General features: G+C 37.6%; 1 protein-coding gene across 1 annotated transcript in view; it reads left to right on the top strand.

Annotated features, from left to right (window-relative positions):
• The first annotated feature begins 947 nt into the window (after positions 1-947).
• Elovl7 (ELOVL fatty acid elongase 7) overlaps positions 948-16526 on the top strand; it is a 128906-nt gene continuing 113327 nt past the window's right edge. The window contains exon 1 of the mRNA XM_065216400.1: positions 948-1378. The gene's annotated coding sequence lies outside the window, so the exon portion shown is untranslated. The remainder of the gene's footprint in view (positions 1379-16526) is intronic.

Genomic DNA, 16526 nt, shown 5'->3' with positions numbered 1-16526 from the left:
TGAAAACGGTGGATGTTCAATGATGGAGAACAAGTTTGACATTTACTTCGACAACATTGTTTTAAAATATATAATTTTGACTTGTCGGTCAAATACTCGGAGATTTAGAACAACGCTAAAATAAGCCAAAATAAATCATAGTTTGAACTCTTCTCCATTATTATTGTGTTTAGGCATAAATTGAAATAATGACATTCATTTAATATTTGATTCATTGCAGCTCGTTTAACGTTCGGTGACAGGAAGAATTATGAATTGAAATGTAGTGAAAGGAAACGCACTTTAATGAATTGAAGTCACATGGAAATTTATAATCGCTAACGCACAAAACAGGTATGCGCCATCCCTATAGCAGTTTAAATACAAATACAAATACTTGCAGCAGCTCGATCAAGATCATGCTGCAGCATCAACAACCACCCAACCGACGGCGGCGACAACAACAACGCCGACGATACATCCTACATACCGGACCGGCACAAAACAACCCTCCCCGAACGTGTTTCGCCGGTTGTCGTGCAACATTTCCGTGTAGCACTCGCCAGTTGCTGCGGAAGCCGACGCGTCGCGTCACTACACCCACCGACCGACTGACTGGGGGCATCATATGGCGATATAAAACTACCGCGCGACAACGGGCCCAAATTCACTTCTCGTTTATCGTTCGGCCTAGTCGTGTCTCGGTGTGGTCTACTAGGACCTCCTTCTCCCACCCCCATAATTTAGTAGCAAGAGTGTTTATATGTATCTCAGTAATTAGTGGTGCCCCCTAAACAGACGGCATCAGGATTGTTGGTGCAGTAACGCAGTCTACCACGCGGCAAGGATTCTGCAAAAAAAAAACTTTTTTTTTTGAGAATTCTGGTTTTTTGAAAAAAAATTAGAAGGGGAAAAACCGAAGTGCTCGCAGCGGTTGCAGTTGCATTAGCGGATAAGAACGAATTGTTTTCATTGTGAGTGTACAAGCTTTACCGATCTACTCCTCTCAGAACAGAACGGGAATAATCGTATTTCACTGGAACGAAGGAGGAAAGTTCGAAGACAGAAGAAGTTTGAAGATTCACAAACAGCTGCGGTAGGATTAGACGTTTGTGGGTTTCCCAGATCTATATGGTGGCTTAGTTAAAAACTCTGAATCGATTTCGCTGAAAAAAAAACACGTATTGCTTCGAACGGATCCCCACACAAGTCAGACAGTGTGGTAAAAGTGTCAGAGTGTGCTGAGTGGAAACCAGTTTTTTCGGCTGTTTTTCAAAAAAGTGCCAATCGTGACTCGGAAAAAGCTGCACGGTGTGATTAGTGTGATCTACATTTTAGCAGTTTCAGCGAGACGTTCTGCAAACGAGTCGGAGCAAAAGCTTTGTAAAATTTCCGAAAGGTGAGTCGTCGTTCGCTGAATTGGTCCTCCTAGGAGTTACAACATCGATTGTTGATTGTTTTGTGCTTTTAGGGATAATGTTTGGCCGTTGGTGGTAAAAAAAACGGGTTTCTTATTTCAGCGCGAGTATTTTTTATTTTGGGGTTCGGTGATGAAATTTTATCGATGTAACACTGCTGACGACGATGATGATGGTGAATGGGGATTGTCAATGATTGCTACGGTTTACTGAATGGTGACGGGAATTGTGCCGTAAACCTGTCGGTGATAAAAATTTGGCATCCTACGCAGACTGCAAAATATTCGATGGCGACCTTGAAAACATGTTTCATTTTTCCTCCAAAATAAATTATGTCATATTGTGAATTTAATCGAGTGATGCATCGGTTAAGCGGGTTGAAATTGAATATGGAATTGTGGAATTTTTTACGTTCTAAATTTGCCTGAGCTATCAAAATCTTAGATGAATTATGATTTTAATACGGTAGATGTACTAATTTTCGATCTAAAGAGGGTAAACAAAATCTTTTTTCATGCAATTAACACACAATTCTCTATTAAAATAGGCCCTATATTCATTTGACAATAAAAAATTCTTGAATCGCTTTCTACCGCGGGTATAATAAATGGACATAGGTCCTATTAAAAAAAAAAAAAAAACCGTCAATTTCTTCTAATTTGAATGCATCTAAAGTTTTGATAAAGAAAAATCGCTTTTTGCGTAAATCTCGAAGTTTTAATTTTTAAATGTGTATGGAAGGATCTAAAACTAGTTCGATCAATTGTGGTACCGATCATGTTTTCAGCCGGAATCCTTTTAGGAACGGAACTATAACCTCATTTTGAGTCCTTCATAAATGGGAAGCGTATTTTTATACGTATTGATTTTTATAAAAAATATTGGAAAATATATCGAAAATTTAACTCTAAGGTAAATTTTCCAGTAAACAAATTTTTTTTCGATGTCATCATGGCAAAAATTTTGACTTAAAAACCCGTAAAAGTTTACTTTTCAGTTTTGTTTTGAGTCCAGTTTCATGCTGAGGCAGAAAACATGTACATGTATAATGAGAGAGAGAGAAGGATTAGTAATTTCCATTTAAATCCACTACCTTATTTGCTTATCCTTGACAGATACGCGTATTTCGTCTACTATGTGCAGAATTCTTCAGTGTCTTGTACTAATACTCGAGTATCTGTCAAGGATAAGCAAATAAGGTAGTGGAATTAAATGGAAATTACTAATCCTTCTCTCTCTCATTATACAGGTATTCCACTAAGATGACCACATTCATCAGGAAGTACATTCTGTTTTTTTTTTTCAATAATCTACGATTTTCCTAGAATACTTTTAGAAAAATCAAAACGTGCTAGTAAAAACATAATTTTTTTTTTGGCGGTAAGCTTCACGCTTAGAGAGTATGAGGCAACAAATTACGTTCTGCAGCGTGATGTCACGAATGAGTTCAGTGTTAATCGGCTGAACCTTTTTGACAGTTCAGTGGTACTTCTTCAAAAAAAAAAAATATTCTAAAATTTTCGAATTTTAACTTGAAAATTGTCGAGGAACAGCGCGGTGAAAGGATGTTGCTCGTGGACAATGCAGAAGTGTGGTTTACATCTCACTGCAGTCTGAAAAATTATCGAGAAAATCTACTCAAGAGAAAATCGACTAAGTCCACGTAAACATTGCCACTGAACTGTCATTCGATTGAAGTTAACCCCGACGGTGCAAAACCTAATTGAAAAATAGAGCGACAGGGAAAGAGCAAAGTGCGATAAGTGTTGGTGGATGGGTTCAGAGCACTTTTTTGTTGTGGATGGAAACATGCGCAGTCATTGCAATACAATGTTTTAAAAAAAAAAAATCAAGACACAACATTAAGGATCTACAGCACACGTTTAACGCAAGGTAAACAAAAAGTTATCACTGTGCAAGCACGCTTTTCTAAGTACCGTTGAAAAAAGATGCTTGCCCGCCACATGTGTACGTGCTAGTGTTATTACAACTTGAGCATGTAGACTAACGGTAGGTGATTGGTTTTGAAAATGCAAAATATGTCAAGCTCTGCATGTCATAGAATTAATGTTTGTCGATATGCACGGTAAGTAAAAAGTACCCAAATTTAAGTTCGTTTCACTCATCACGTGGCTTCCGTGGGGCTAGGTAAAATTAAGTTAAAGAAGAAAACTCAATTTTGAGTAATCCTGATCATGAATCCACGTTGACCAAGTTGACAAAAAAAATAATAAAACGAAGCAGATTGGAACCGAACCGTGGACGTTGAGATTATGCGGCCCGTGTGTTGACCACTCGTCTATCAACGCTTGTGAAAAAGAAATGGTTAAAGGCGCATAACAGCAACCTCAATGAAAATAAACTTATATTTGAGTTCATTTATTATTACTCAATAGTAGAGTAAATTTTAACCAACGCCGCTTTTCTGATTCACTCAACGGCGGACCTCAAATGATAGAACCCAACGTTGAGTTTTTTTTTACTTAATTTTGAGTATATTTTCTTACCGTGTGTATTATAGTACACGGTAAGAAGAAAGTACGCAACAGTCAGCTATTTTTGACTAGTTTGTCTCCTTTTCTCCTTCTAATGTTGTCAAAAACGGAGGAGCCAAACCACCCAACAGGGGTAGTAAAGTGTGGGAACTCAACATTGAATATAATCCTTTACCTACTTTTGGGTTCCTGCACTATAGTGCCGAGATGAGTGAAAATAACATACTTTTGAGTACTTTTTTCTTACCGTGTAGGGTGCCAATGAATGTATGGGAATAAATGATCATCGATTTTCCCAAACCGACCATATACAAAAATTTTATTCCCTCGAGAAAAAAAAAACGTTGCGCAAAATATATGCTCAATCGTAAATAATTTAGTGGTGCAACAAACCTGCCAAGCTTTGAATTTTATTACACCCAACCGGGGGATGTAAGGTTTGCTTACAATTATGTGGGATTCATCATCGCAGGATGTTAGTGGAGACCGCATGAACAGAGCTGCGGTCCAATGTAAAAATATTGGAGAACGTAAAATGTGGAGTGTATTATTAAGAGAAGTTGATTATGACGAAAAATATAAAAAATTAACGTCGACTGGACTCGAACCACGAACGTTGCAATTATCAGACCTGCGCTTTATCTCCTGCTCTCTCCATGCTTAGGAAGATGGATAGGCTAAAAACGAATAAGAAGCGCTCATAGTACGATAATTTGACTTCGCATGATTTTTCTGCTGAACGGAAATTAACCACTTCATTCGAGCAGTTAAAATGACGTTAAAATACCATTCAAACTTTGAAATAAAACATTATTTTGAGATTTTTTCTTCTAGAACCACGAGAAAAGTAGCCAACATTTGCGCGTTTCATTAAAAAAAATAGAAATTAGTTGGTCCAGTTTTGTGAAATCGCTGGTAGAAAGTCACGCCAAAACTGCTTGACAAAGTGGTCAATTAGCTGAAAATCAAGGCAACCTTGAAAGATAAACCAACTACCTGCATGAATTTGAATTTTGGCAAAATTCTCTTGATCAAGGCAACCGCTGAGTTTCGAACAGGATGGCCAGATTATTTTTTTCATTATAGGTAGCTTCTCGAAACTTTTATCGGTAGTTATCGGTAGGCCGTCTTAAGAAGGCTTCACGAAACTTAAAACCTTTGTGAGCGGGGCAAGGATGAAAACAAATCACGCGCAATTTTGAACTTTCGAACCGAGCCATCAGTCCTTTAACCTCACACATTGGATTGTCTAATCTAGAGTCGGTGTATAATGAATCACGCCAAGAGTGAAGTCAAGTCTACCTATTGAACTGTCAAACCGGCTACCTATCGTGCAAAGTAAACAAACATTACGATGCTATGATAGGAAACACAGCAAAAAATTTATGTTCATATCACATCAAAGTGGATGCACTTCAATCGTGTCAAAAATATGGTGTAATATTACTTGCCAGAAGGACAAAATTATCATTAATACAGTGCATGAACTGACATTACGCTGCTTTTACTGCATTTGTTTATTCTATGTGGCCATAAAAATTACATGAGATTTTCGACATGATTGAAGTGCATGTAATGTAATGATGTAATACTAAAATTTATGTTTTGCTGTGAAGGTATTGCAATAAAATATAAAATATTATCTATGAAATGATCATAAACACGCAGTGAGCATTATATTGTCATGGCATACGTTTGGTTATGATCAGTAATGAGAATTTCTACTATTTTTTGTTAAGATAATTTGACAAAATCCAAGGGGTAAGTCACTCAGCACATTGTGCCAAAATTAGATTCGGCACAGCTTGGGCAAAATCTCGTAGGCATTAGATTGTTGTAAATAAAATGGAAGCACTGCTGGACAACTGTCATTGAAGTTGTTATGTTGTGAACGTGATGTTTGACTGCATATTCAGGAACATTCTCTATTTGAATATACTAGAGAAACTTAGACCAGCGGTTCACTTATAGATCTAAATACGAAATGTAGGTTCTAGAGTGAGCTCAAGAGGAAGAGACAGTTAATCAGACCCCATTAGTAGTCTTAATTCAAATAATGCTGCAACTCACACAAAACAAACTACAGAAGTCTATTCATCATCCTCTATAGACGGTCTCCAACAATGTTCCCCACTTGTTCCGGCCGCTGATAGACCGTTACTTTCACATCACAAAAGGCTAGGTTTCTGGTCTACCTTTGAGGACATTATAATACCCTAAAACACAGGACTTTTATTATCCTATGAACACAACACAAACAAATTTCGCACACCCGCCACTTCCCGCGTCATCCTCAATCCGATTTATCCTTGCGATTTCAAACCAAAACTCCAGGTATCATGACCGGCACAATTGGCACACCTGCGGCAAACTGTCAAAAAATATGACCCAAGATTGGTTTGCGCAGTGACCTACCTCTTGACAAAATCATTGATATAATGATATACTACAACCACTATTTTTTTTTCTCGCTGGAAGTCATTTGAAGTTGATGTAGAAGTCCTCTGTTGCCAAGTGAAAAGAAAGGGAATCTTTCGAAAACCGTGATACGAGTTCAACTTTTTTTTCTCTTGGCGTGACTCATTATACACCGACTCTAGTCTAATCATAACAAGTAAGTGTGAGTAGGACGAACGGAATACGGAACCAAAAAAGGGAGTAACAAAAAATAGCATCTCCGCTAGGAGACAGACAAAGAAAGTTGATTAAACGTTAAAAAAAAAACTCATCCGTTTGGATTGAAGTTGCAAAACGCATCGCGTTCGATCAAATTGGCTACATGGAAAACAAAACATAGGTATTAATTTTTTTTCAAGATTACTTAAAATCTGTGATTCTCGGTAGGAAAAGTGAAAAATCGGTAGTTTTGAACCTTTCGTCTGTGAATCGGTAGGCATCCCGAAAATCGGTAGGTACCCAAGTAACAATTTTGGTTTTATGAGGGTTCTGTATACCATGATTCAGACTTATAGAATGCTATAAAATCTCGATAAAACCTGTAATGTTACTTGGCTATGGCCACCCTGGTTTCTAACTCAACATTTCAAGCTGAACATTGCATTAGGTCCTCAGTAACATTGGCAGGTTCTCTTCGTCGATTTTCTTTTTATATCCCCACGGCCATGTAAACACATTCCCGGGTATTTTCAGCAAACAGATCGATAAAAGAAGCTTTTACACATCTAATTCGTCAGTAAAAATTGAACCATTATACGAATCACATCCAGTGTTCACTCGGCTGTCGACAAAAGCAGGCCACTCTCGATGTGTGCTACGCGATCGTCTGTTTTCTCGGCAGCAACCATTGTGTGGTCCTCCTCATTGTTCTTCATCAGCAGTTCTTTCGGTCGATGCGTCGTCGACTTTGGAAAGCAACCGTTTCGTGATGAGTGTGTGAGTGCTGACCACGTTTTGCGTCCATTGCTGCAATGGACGCGCTCTGACCCTCGTTGGCGTACAACAATTTGCCATACAATGAAACTATTGGAAGCGGCTCCAGTTCTGATGGAGGAGGTTTTTTGGATAGCGGAAGATAAAGTGTTTATTGTGTTGTACCTTTTGACTATAGTTTTAAGATGCATTGTATAGTGACCAAGAATCCTCGGCTCTGTAAAGTTAATTCGGTTGAGCCTTATCAAATAAATAAATTAATAAACATCTAATTCGACAAACACGATATGAAACAGTTCTGTTAACTTAGTAAGCGTAAACATTTCCCACCCTGCTTACATTTGGGCCCACATAATTTATCCAAAGGTCACCTAGCTTTATTCCAGGGGGCGGTCAGATTCGAATTTCGGTCTTGCCGAGGATCTTCTGGGATGGAAATTTTCATATTTTCCCCAGCGTTTTTTCTCGGATATTCTTGCCAGCCATGAGTCTCAATTGGTATGGCCTTCATTGGGATATTCACAGAACTTTATAGGGATTGTCATCTGTGTGGAGCTGAGTGTATTGTGCGGAAATTTCATGAATTCTATACAGACCTACAGGCACCGGATAAAGCACTTCCGCTGAAATCTGTCGTGGCCGTAAATACTATTTTTGAAGCATGACAGATCTTAAAGAGGAGATGTTTGATAGTTTTCTTCGGTGGTACATTGCGGTGTGTAATTAGGAGGTGGTAGAAGGTATCATAATCAGCGATACAATAGTCTTGGGTGATATCTTTGAGGACACGCAGAGTCGATCAGGTGATTTAAAACTGGTTCGACGATGTTGCTGCTCACCTGTCCGAATCTTGGGTTTACTTTAGTCAAAGGGATTTAATAGGCAGGCATATCATTCATCATCGATCAGGTTTCTCCTTTGCTTCTGTACACCTGTAAGAAATCAACAGTTCAAAGGGACATCGAGACCGAATCTTGTCATCACCATGGATGGGATGAATTTGCTTGAACACCGTATAGGATTTATGGCTTCCAGTTCCTCTTCCATCTTCCGGCCCGGTGACTTTATAATGATGATCAGACTTTTTTTTAAATTATAGTCACTTTAACGCTCTTGGGTCATTCGTGACTTGTTCGGAGTGAGATTTGAACTCGTGACTTTGGTGTGAGTGCTATGGATGCTAACCACTACGCCGGGGTCGCTCCTGCTCAGAATTATTTCTAGACCAACAATTGAAATAGGCGGACCAACCAAACGTAAACAATGGCTTTTAAGGCAAATTCCTCGAGAATCAAAGCACATCCAAGCAATCTAACACCATCATCTGATAGAGCAAACTTCCTTTATCGAATGGCATTGTTAGTTTGCGTAAGAGTGTTTCGATTCTCGAGAATTTTGTGTTTAAAGCCATTGTTTACGTTTGGTTCTTCCATCTATTTCAATTGATTTGCACAGTGTCAGGCATTTGGAATGGGTGGAGTAAAATTACTTCCAATTTCGTTGAAATCGCATCTTTTGGTAGATACTCTTATTTTATCTACTGCATGTAGACTTCCGCTCGGTCCCAAGCTAATTGGGTACTTTAATTTTAATATGAATAATATGAAAGAGCTTCGTTTTTTGAGCACAACGATATTTTTTTCGACCCCATTTACATCCATGTCGTTTTTTAAATCAAGATTTAAACCAAAATAATCGCTTCACTGTTTGACACAAACCTAACAAAATGACAGCTAGCTCCCATACAAAGTACTACCAACCGGTGGTAACTAACGATTTGACTAGCCTATTGGTCCCAAGCAAATTGATTAACGTATCCCATTCTAGTCAAAATTCTAGTACTACACAATGTTTGTTTTGATTCGCTATGAAAGTTTGACAGATAAAATGAGGGGTTCGTGGATTTTCCTATGTTTTGAGGGGTGTATCGATTAGCTTGGGACCGAAGAGAGTACCAGAGCTGAGCCAAAAAGTTGAACATGTTATTTCGGGACCTTCTAGGGGGCTAAGGTAGTGATTTTTCCTACTGTAATCACACTTATTTAAAATAGCTTGAATTTTGAATTTTCCACTTGTACAGCAGATTACGAAAATGCAATAACCTCAATACTACCAAAGAACCCAATTGAAGCATCCCCAAAACTAAGGAACATCTACGAACCCCTAGTTAAACTCTGTCAAATTTATAAGGCGAACCAAAACAAACACACATTTTGACATATTCTAGTACGACTATGGGGTACGCTTACAGATCTAAAAGGAAGAGAAGACAATACGGGGGCGAAAACGAACCTCTTTTCTGTCAAACGCGAACCAGCTCGTGATTGGCCGATTTGAAGTGCGTAAAATAGATCTAGATATAGATATGGATAGAGATAGAGATTTAAGAGTAAGAAGCCAGTTGTCTCCTCTTCCTCTTAGTTACAGATGGACGAGTGCAATTTGAGTAGGATTGGGCAATCTTGGATCGATCTTTTTCATCCCGATTTTCGATTTTTCGGATCGATTCTTTGTTCATGAAAAGATCGAAAAAATGTCAATGTCTTCTACGATCACTTCGATCTCTAAAAAAATTATGTGTTATTTTTTTTAAATGTATTTACATCGAAAAAACGATTTACTCTCACCCCAGACTGCGTGGTAAATTTAACGAACATAACGTCAACCTCAGCATCGCTCCCTAAAATGACATCACTATTTGCGTTTATGATATTTACGAATACAGCAACATTTGAAGGTTTGCACTACATCTCTCCTGTGCTCATTGCTCCTAACCGTCCCGACAACATTTAATTGAATATTATAAAAGAAAGAAATTCTTGGGGTACCAACGTAAACAAGCGATTCTTTCGTACCGATTTAATCAGTGGATCGATTCTAGAGACAAATATAAGATCGAACCGTCAAGATCGATATTTCTCTGAAGATTGCCAAATCATAAATGTGAGTTCATGCACTGACGAAAATTTGACAGGAGAGCGGGGCAATGTTTACTAAAAATGAACACTAAATGTTCATTATTAATGAACATTGCCCCGCTCTCATGTCAAATTTCCACCAGTGCATGAACTCAAATTTATCGAAGCAGTCGTCTATGGGCTAGTTTCGTATTGATTGTTGCTATAGACCTTTTTGACGTTTAATCATCTTTCTCTATCTAGCACACATGGATGAATGGACGGTTTGTTTTCCCACTAATCTGTTTCCCTCTTGTTCGCACTCTTGCGCTTTAAATCAACGGGTGGAAACTAACGATTTTAAATTGGCTCACTACTTGACTAGCCTATTGGTCCCAAGTAAATCGATTAACGCACCCCATTTTAGTCAAAATTCTAGTACTGCACAATGTTTGTTTTGATTCGCTATGAAAATTTGACAGATAAAATGAGGGATAAGTGGATTTTCCTATGTTCCGAAGGGTGAATCGATTAGCTTGGGACCGAAGATAGTACCAGAGCTAAGCCAAAAAGTTGAGCACGTTTCTTCGGGACCTACTAGTCTTAGAGTTACCTCTATGTTTAAATGGTACAGTAGTGTGCGCCGATTAAACGGCAAAAAGCTCTATGGGTTTGGATTTGCAATCCACTGCGACATGTGAAATTTGATATAGATTATCACGGCATGATTTTATTACATTGCATTGAAGATCTGACTTCACTTAGTTCATTCAATGGCTCAGGAATGTTCTCTTGGTCAACCAATAGGGGATGAAATAGGATTGTATAAAAAAAAACCTTCTCAACGAAAAAGCAGTTTGTTTTCTTAACCTGATCGTGATTTCAAATGCTCATCTGCAGGAACATTACGGAGCCATTACAAAAATTATTTAAAGCAACGCCCAGTAGAAGTTGTTTACTCGATGTTAGAAGGATAAAGTAGATTGCTTATGAACTAATCTTATCTTTCAGAAAAACGTTACTTTAAGAAGTATTTCGGTGGGTTAAATTTGTATAGTGGATCACAACCCCCTGCTCCCCACAGCTCTTTCGAACTTAACTGACGTCTCACGTGTGCAAAATTTTAACGATCGGGATTTGCAGGAGAACTTAATAGTTTGTATAGTTTTAGTCGAAACAAATTGCTATCGTTAACAAAGTAGCTTTGCATAGTTAATCCAATCAAAGTCTCTCATTCATTTTTCCATACAAACTTAAAAGTGGGGACCTTAACATCGATCAATAAAGTAATGGGAAGCACGATGTTGTTAATGTTACCCACTCCAATGCTCATGCTCATGTTGAAGTTATTTGTAATTTTTATAAGGTTGTATGGGCTTGATAAAGCAAAGATTCTCCCATACAAACACGTTGATAACTCGAGATCTATTTATAAGATCCATTATCATCGTGTATACCATATCAACAGCCTTCCCTAATAAAAATTGTATGGTTAATTTGCTTAACGACGTGTTCTGGGTATCATCCAAACCATTTGTGGAATAGTTCAAGGATTTGGGTTATCGTTCGTTTATGGTTATTTTTATTAGGGTTTCTCAGATGTTCATTTAAAAAAAACCTAAGAATTAAAACGCAAAGATTGGACAACCGTTTGGATATAGTGAAAAAGCGGTATTTTGTCGCATAAATATATCATAATATTTATAATTACCGTTTAATTTTAAGTATATCCACTGCTTTTGAAGTCAGTCATTAGTTACAAACATGTTATTTTCTATTGAGTGACAGTTTTTTTTAACTTGGTCTGAATCCTAGGTTAATTAAAAGGCGAGCTTCAGCTACAGTATGATACCCAAGTAACAATTTTGGTTTTATGAGGGTTCTAGAGACCATGATTTAGACTTCTAGCATGTTTTAAAACCTCGATAAAACTTGCAATGTTACTTGGGTATGCCCCACATCCAAAGAATAGGTAAAGGCTGAAAATTCTCCAGGCTTCCAAAACAATAAGTTCTCAGAATGCTCAAAGATCTTGGCAAGGTAGTTTGAAATATTAATAGCTACAAACACGATAAATGCAAATGTTAATCTGGACTCCATAAAACACATAACTGAAAGTAATTGCAACTCTACATTAGTTTTTTTGTTTAATTTTAAAAAGCCACGTTTTGCATTTAAATTAATCCTAGTTTAAAAAAATAAAAACCTTGTGCACTGGCACTTGCCAACCAAAACTTGCAAGGAGGGCAGTCAAATTACATCCATTTAAAAATTGGAAAGATCGTTGATTGGTCTTTTCAAAGTTAAAAGTCAAATGATTTAGTTTACAATTATTAAAACAGTTGTGTACTAAGATGTGACCCTCCATGGTCAATCAAAAAACGTCAAAATAACCATCAAATGGCATTGAAAACATCAAAAGGGCTTTAAAAACGATGAATTACTATAGATATAAACAAAATCGTTAAAACTTCGTTAACAATACCAACTGGGGTTCAAAAAGGCTGAATGCTAAAATGGCAACGCCAAAATGGCCTTAAATTGCCAGAACGCAAAATCATGAACAAAATTAATACACCTTTTTCTTCTTATTATTATTTGCCTTCGTTACGTAATTACTGGAGTTGTAGGAAAAAAGGTCGAAGGGTAAAAGGTCGACGGAAAAAAGATCGAAAGACAAAAGGTCAATTACAAAAGGTTGAAGATATAAAAGGTCAAATTGAACTTAGAGGGACAAAAGGTCGAAATGGACCAAAGGTCAAATAGACAAACGACCTAAGTGGACAAAAGATCGAAATGGAAAAAGGATGAAAAAGACAAAAGGTCTAATGGAAAAATGGTCGAAACGAACAAATGGTCGAAATTGATAAACTGGTCAAATTGTTGGGGATAGAATAGGTGGCTAATCCTCAAAAATGTTTCCTTCTTTAAATCATGAGCAGTTCTTTGGAAAATTATGATAAAAAGTAGTTACTGTGTGTGTCACGGCAATTTATGAGAAAAAAAAACTGCCTTTCCCTAGAAGCTATTCCCTCATTAAAATTAAAAGCATAGTATTTGCACAGACAAACAGACATATCACTCGCAAGTTCTTCATCGAACAAGCATTTAACGGTCAATTTAAAAGTATCGTAGTTGGTAGTACCGCCACCAGTGGCGCGCATAGTCAATTCCCTTGCGTTTGACGTTTACACACTACCGCCATCTGTTCAGCATACTACCCACCACAGTGTACTCAACAGATGGCGGTAATGTTTTAGCGACGATGTTTGACAGTGGGAAATATTCAATGTGTTATGTCTGTTTGTCTGTGGTATTTGCATGGTATTTTTTTTTAAAGTTCGTTTAAACTCTGAGCGAAAATGTTCTAAACAATATTGGAACCTTAGTCTATTTCGACATTTTGTCCTTTTCGACCTTTTGTCGATTCGACCATTAATCCCTCTGAATTAAATTTATCTATTCGTCCTTTTGTCCCTTTAAGTTTAATTCTGTCTTTTGTCCATTCATCCTTATGTCATGTCCCTTCCACTTGTTGTCCCGCTAAATTAAACTCAACCATTTGTAAATTCGACCATTTGTCCATTCAAACTATTTTTTTCATTCGACCTCTTCTCGGTTCGACCTCTTGACCTTCTAAGTTCAATACGACCTTTTGTCCATTAGACTTTTTATCCCTTCGACCTTAAGTCCCTCTAGGTTCAATTTGGCCTTTTGTACATTTAACCTTTTGTCCCTTTAAGTTTAATTTGACCTTTTGTCCATTGTGCTGCACTACTACTGGCTGAACTAAGGGAAGCCCCTAAATATGCCACCATAGGCTCCAAAACGCAGAATGCAAGGATAATTTTTCAAGAGGACGTATCTTACGTGATCTTAAACACAACCAATTCACCTTAAATATTGTTGACAAGGCATTACAATTAATAAAGACGATCTAAAACACCAAAATGACCTGGGTGTTAAAACTTCAAAATAGCCTTTAAATTTTGATTTGATTTAAAATTACTTTAAATCGCCATAACCGTCTTTAGAAGTTAAAATTACCATAAAAGGTCAAACTGGCATTGAAACGTAAAACTTGGTTGAGAAAAATGCCAAGATCCCGCATACATCACAACCATATGATAACCACATTGAAAATGGTTTATCTTTCTCTGAAAACCATAATGAGAATGGTTCAGTCAACTTTAATCGAACCATACCTAGTTAAAGTTTTAACCATATTGATTAAGGTTTTCGAAGACCCAACCATGCGATCAATGGGTGGTTAAGAATGTTCACTAGACTGATGCAAAATTTGACTTTTTCGCTCCACAGTTTGATAGCGAAACAGTTTGATAGCCATTCTTATAGAAAATATTCTCAGCTACAACTTTGCTGAAGATTGTTTCTATGTAAAACGAGACAGGAAAAAGTTATTAATTTTTTAAGAGATTGGTAAACTTATGACATGATCAAGCAGTTGCTCTGTAGGCAACACTGTATTTTGCAGTGTGACATAGTAGTCATGATTTGTGTGTCCTATTCAACGCCGCAGAAACGCCAATGTTGCCTGCTGAGCAGTTGATTGAGCATGATCATAAGACAGCAGCGCATTGAACCATTGATAACTTTCGATCCTTGCATTTAATCAAAAAAAGTGGTCTCGAGCAAAGTTATAGCTGGGAAAATTTCCTACAAGTACAGTTGAAAACTTTTGAAGCAGATCAATATGGTTAATTATTAGATAGACATGAACAAAAATCTTGTTTTTATCATAGTAATTCACATACAAACTTCAAATGGTTTGTGCCATCTCAGTTTCTCACCAAATGGGTTCAAATTTTGAGAGGCTGGTCAGGATCCGATTTGGAATCGTTTAAGTATTGTGGAGCGAAAATTTCAAATTTTGCATCACTCTAATGTTCACCATACGAAATCCAACTTTTTCACATACATTTTTTGCAAAGGAAAAGGTTCTAGTTGGATATGTTAAACCTATTTCCATTAACGTTTGAATAACGTAGTACGGCTTAGAACCAGCCATTGTTATTAACTTTATGATATACTAAGAACTGGTATAAATTACCATCCCTTTTGAAGTTATAATACTGTCGTAGCTTATGCGGAATACCGCAGAAATGGGTTGTTTTTTTATTTTAATGTGACGATCTTAATATAAAAGGAATTTATAAATGAAAGCACCCGGCTAAAAAACTTCCATTCGATTTCTGGAAGATAAAAATACCTCGCAAAATGAACCTGTTTCGATTTCTTTTTTGGTTGATATCAGCTAGCAGAATCGAAATCTCCGTCACATGTAGACCGCTGTTAGTCATGATGGCTGGGATTGTCAAAGGCCCCCACAATATTTGTGTAAAAAATGCATGCGAAAATGCAAAGCGTTTTCTTCTGTTTGTACCAATTGTAAAAACATAAAGCAACCATAATCGAACGTTTTGTAACAGTTCAGTATAGTTGATCAACCGTAGCAGCTAATTTTGACATTGATCTACCCTGGCCTCTCATTTGTAAATAGCGCTTCCCAAATGGATGTTCTCCAACCTAGGAAAAAATCTGAGTACGACGGCTATGACTGGAATATATGTTGGTACCTAGACGACGGAAAGCCTATCTCCATAATCACATCACCGCATCACATCTTACAATACCGCACCAACGCACCACGAGAGATTGCTCGTTTGAGATTTTTTCGTGGTCATATATCGTCCATCAGTAAACAGCAAAATGGGCACAAAAAATGTAGCGTTTTCGATCGCCGCAAATATAGTAATCCGTTAGATAAAAATTGATTCACATAAATTAAACCTACTAACCTTTGCCCATTCGTTGATGTCTCAACAACTTTTGCCACACCGTTTAAAAATTCCGTATTGTTTACCGCGTAACCTTGAAGATTCAGCATCAATGCACACAATCCACTAGCTGCCACAACGCACCAATTCGCCGGCTGTGTCTCGTTTAATTTTTGTCATCCGGATCGCACCAACCATCCACTGAATGACTGGGTGGTGCTGCTGTGCTTGAGTCTTGGATGTTCAAAACGATTCCTCGCCGTCGGATGATGTCTCTTTGGACAGAATTAGATAATCGAAAGATTTATTCACCCTGAACTGGGCATTGCTTGAATGGTTGTGTGTATTTCAATTTTGCATCACGAAGAAAAAAACACACACACAAAATATACAGATCGTGTGAGATCTTCCCATTCCCCCCAATTTACCTTGTTTTCGAACAGTCTACCATATCACCCCTTGTTGCCGTGGTCGTCCCTGACTCGTGTTGGTCGCTCGCCATCATAGTAGCCAATTTTAACGATCTCGCGACCCAAAATCGTACCAGTG

This window comes from Ochlerotatus camptorhynchus, unplaced genomic scaffold (assembly GCF_037179485.1).
Source record: "Ochlerotatus camptorhynchus isolate MF236.1 unplaced genomic scaffold, CSIRO-AGI_Acam_v1.1 ptg000062l, whole genome shotgun sequence".
Taxonomy (NCBI): Eukaryota; Metazoa; Arthropoda; class Insecta; order Diptera; family Culicidae; genus Ochlerotatus; species Ochlerotatus camptorhynchus.
The sequence above is the reverse complement of the archived record's forward strand: the minus strand, read 5'-3'. Positions and strand labels throughout refer to the sequence as shown.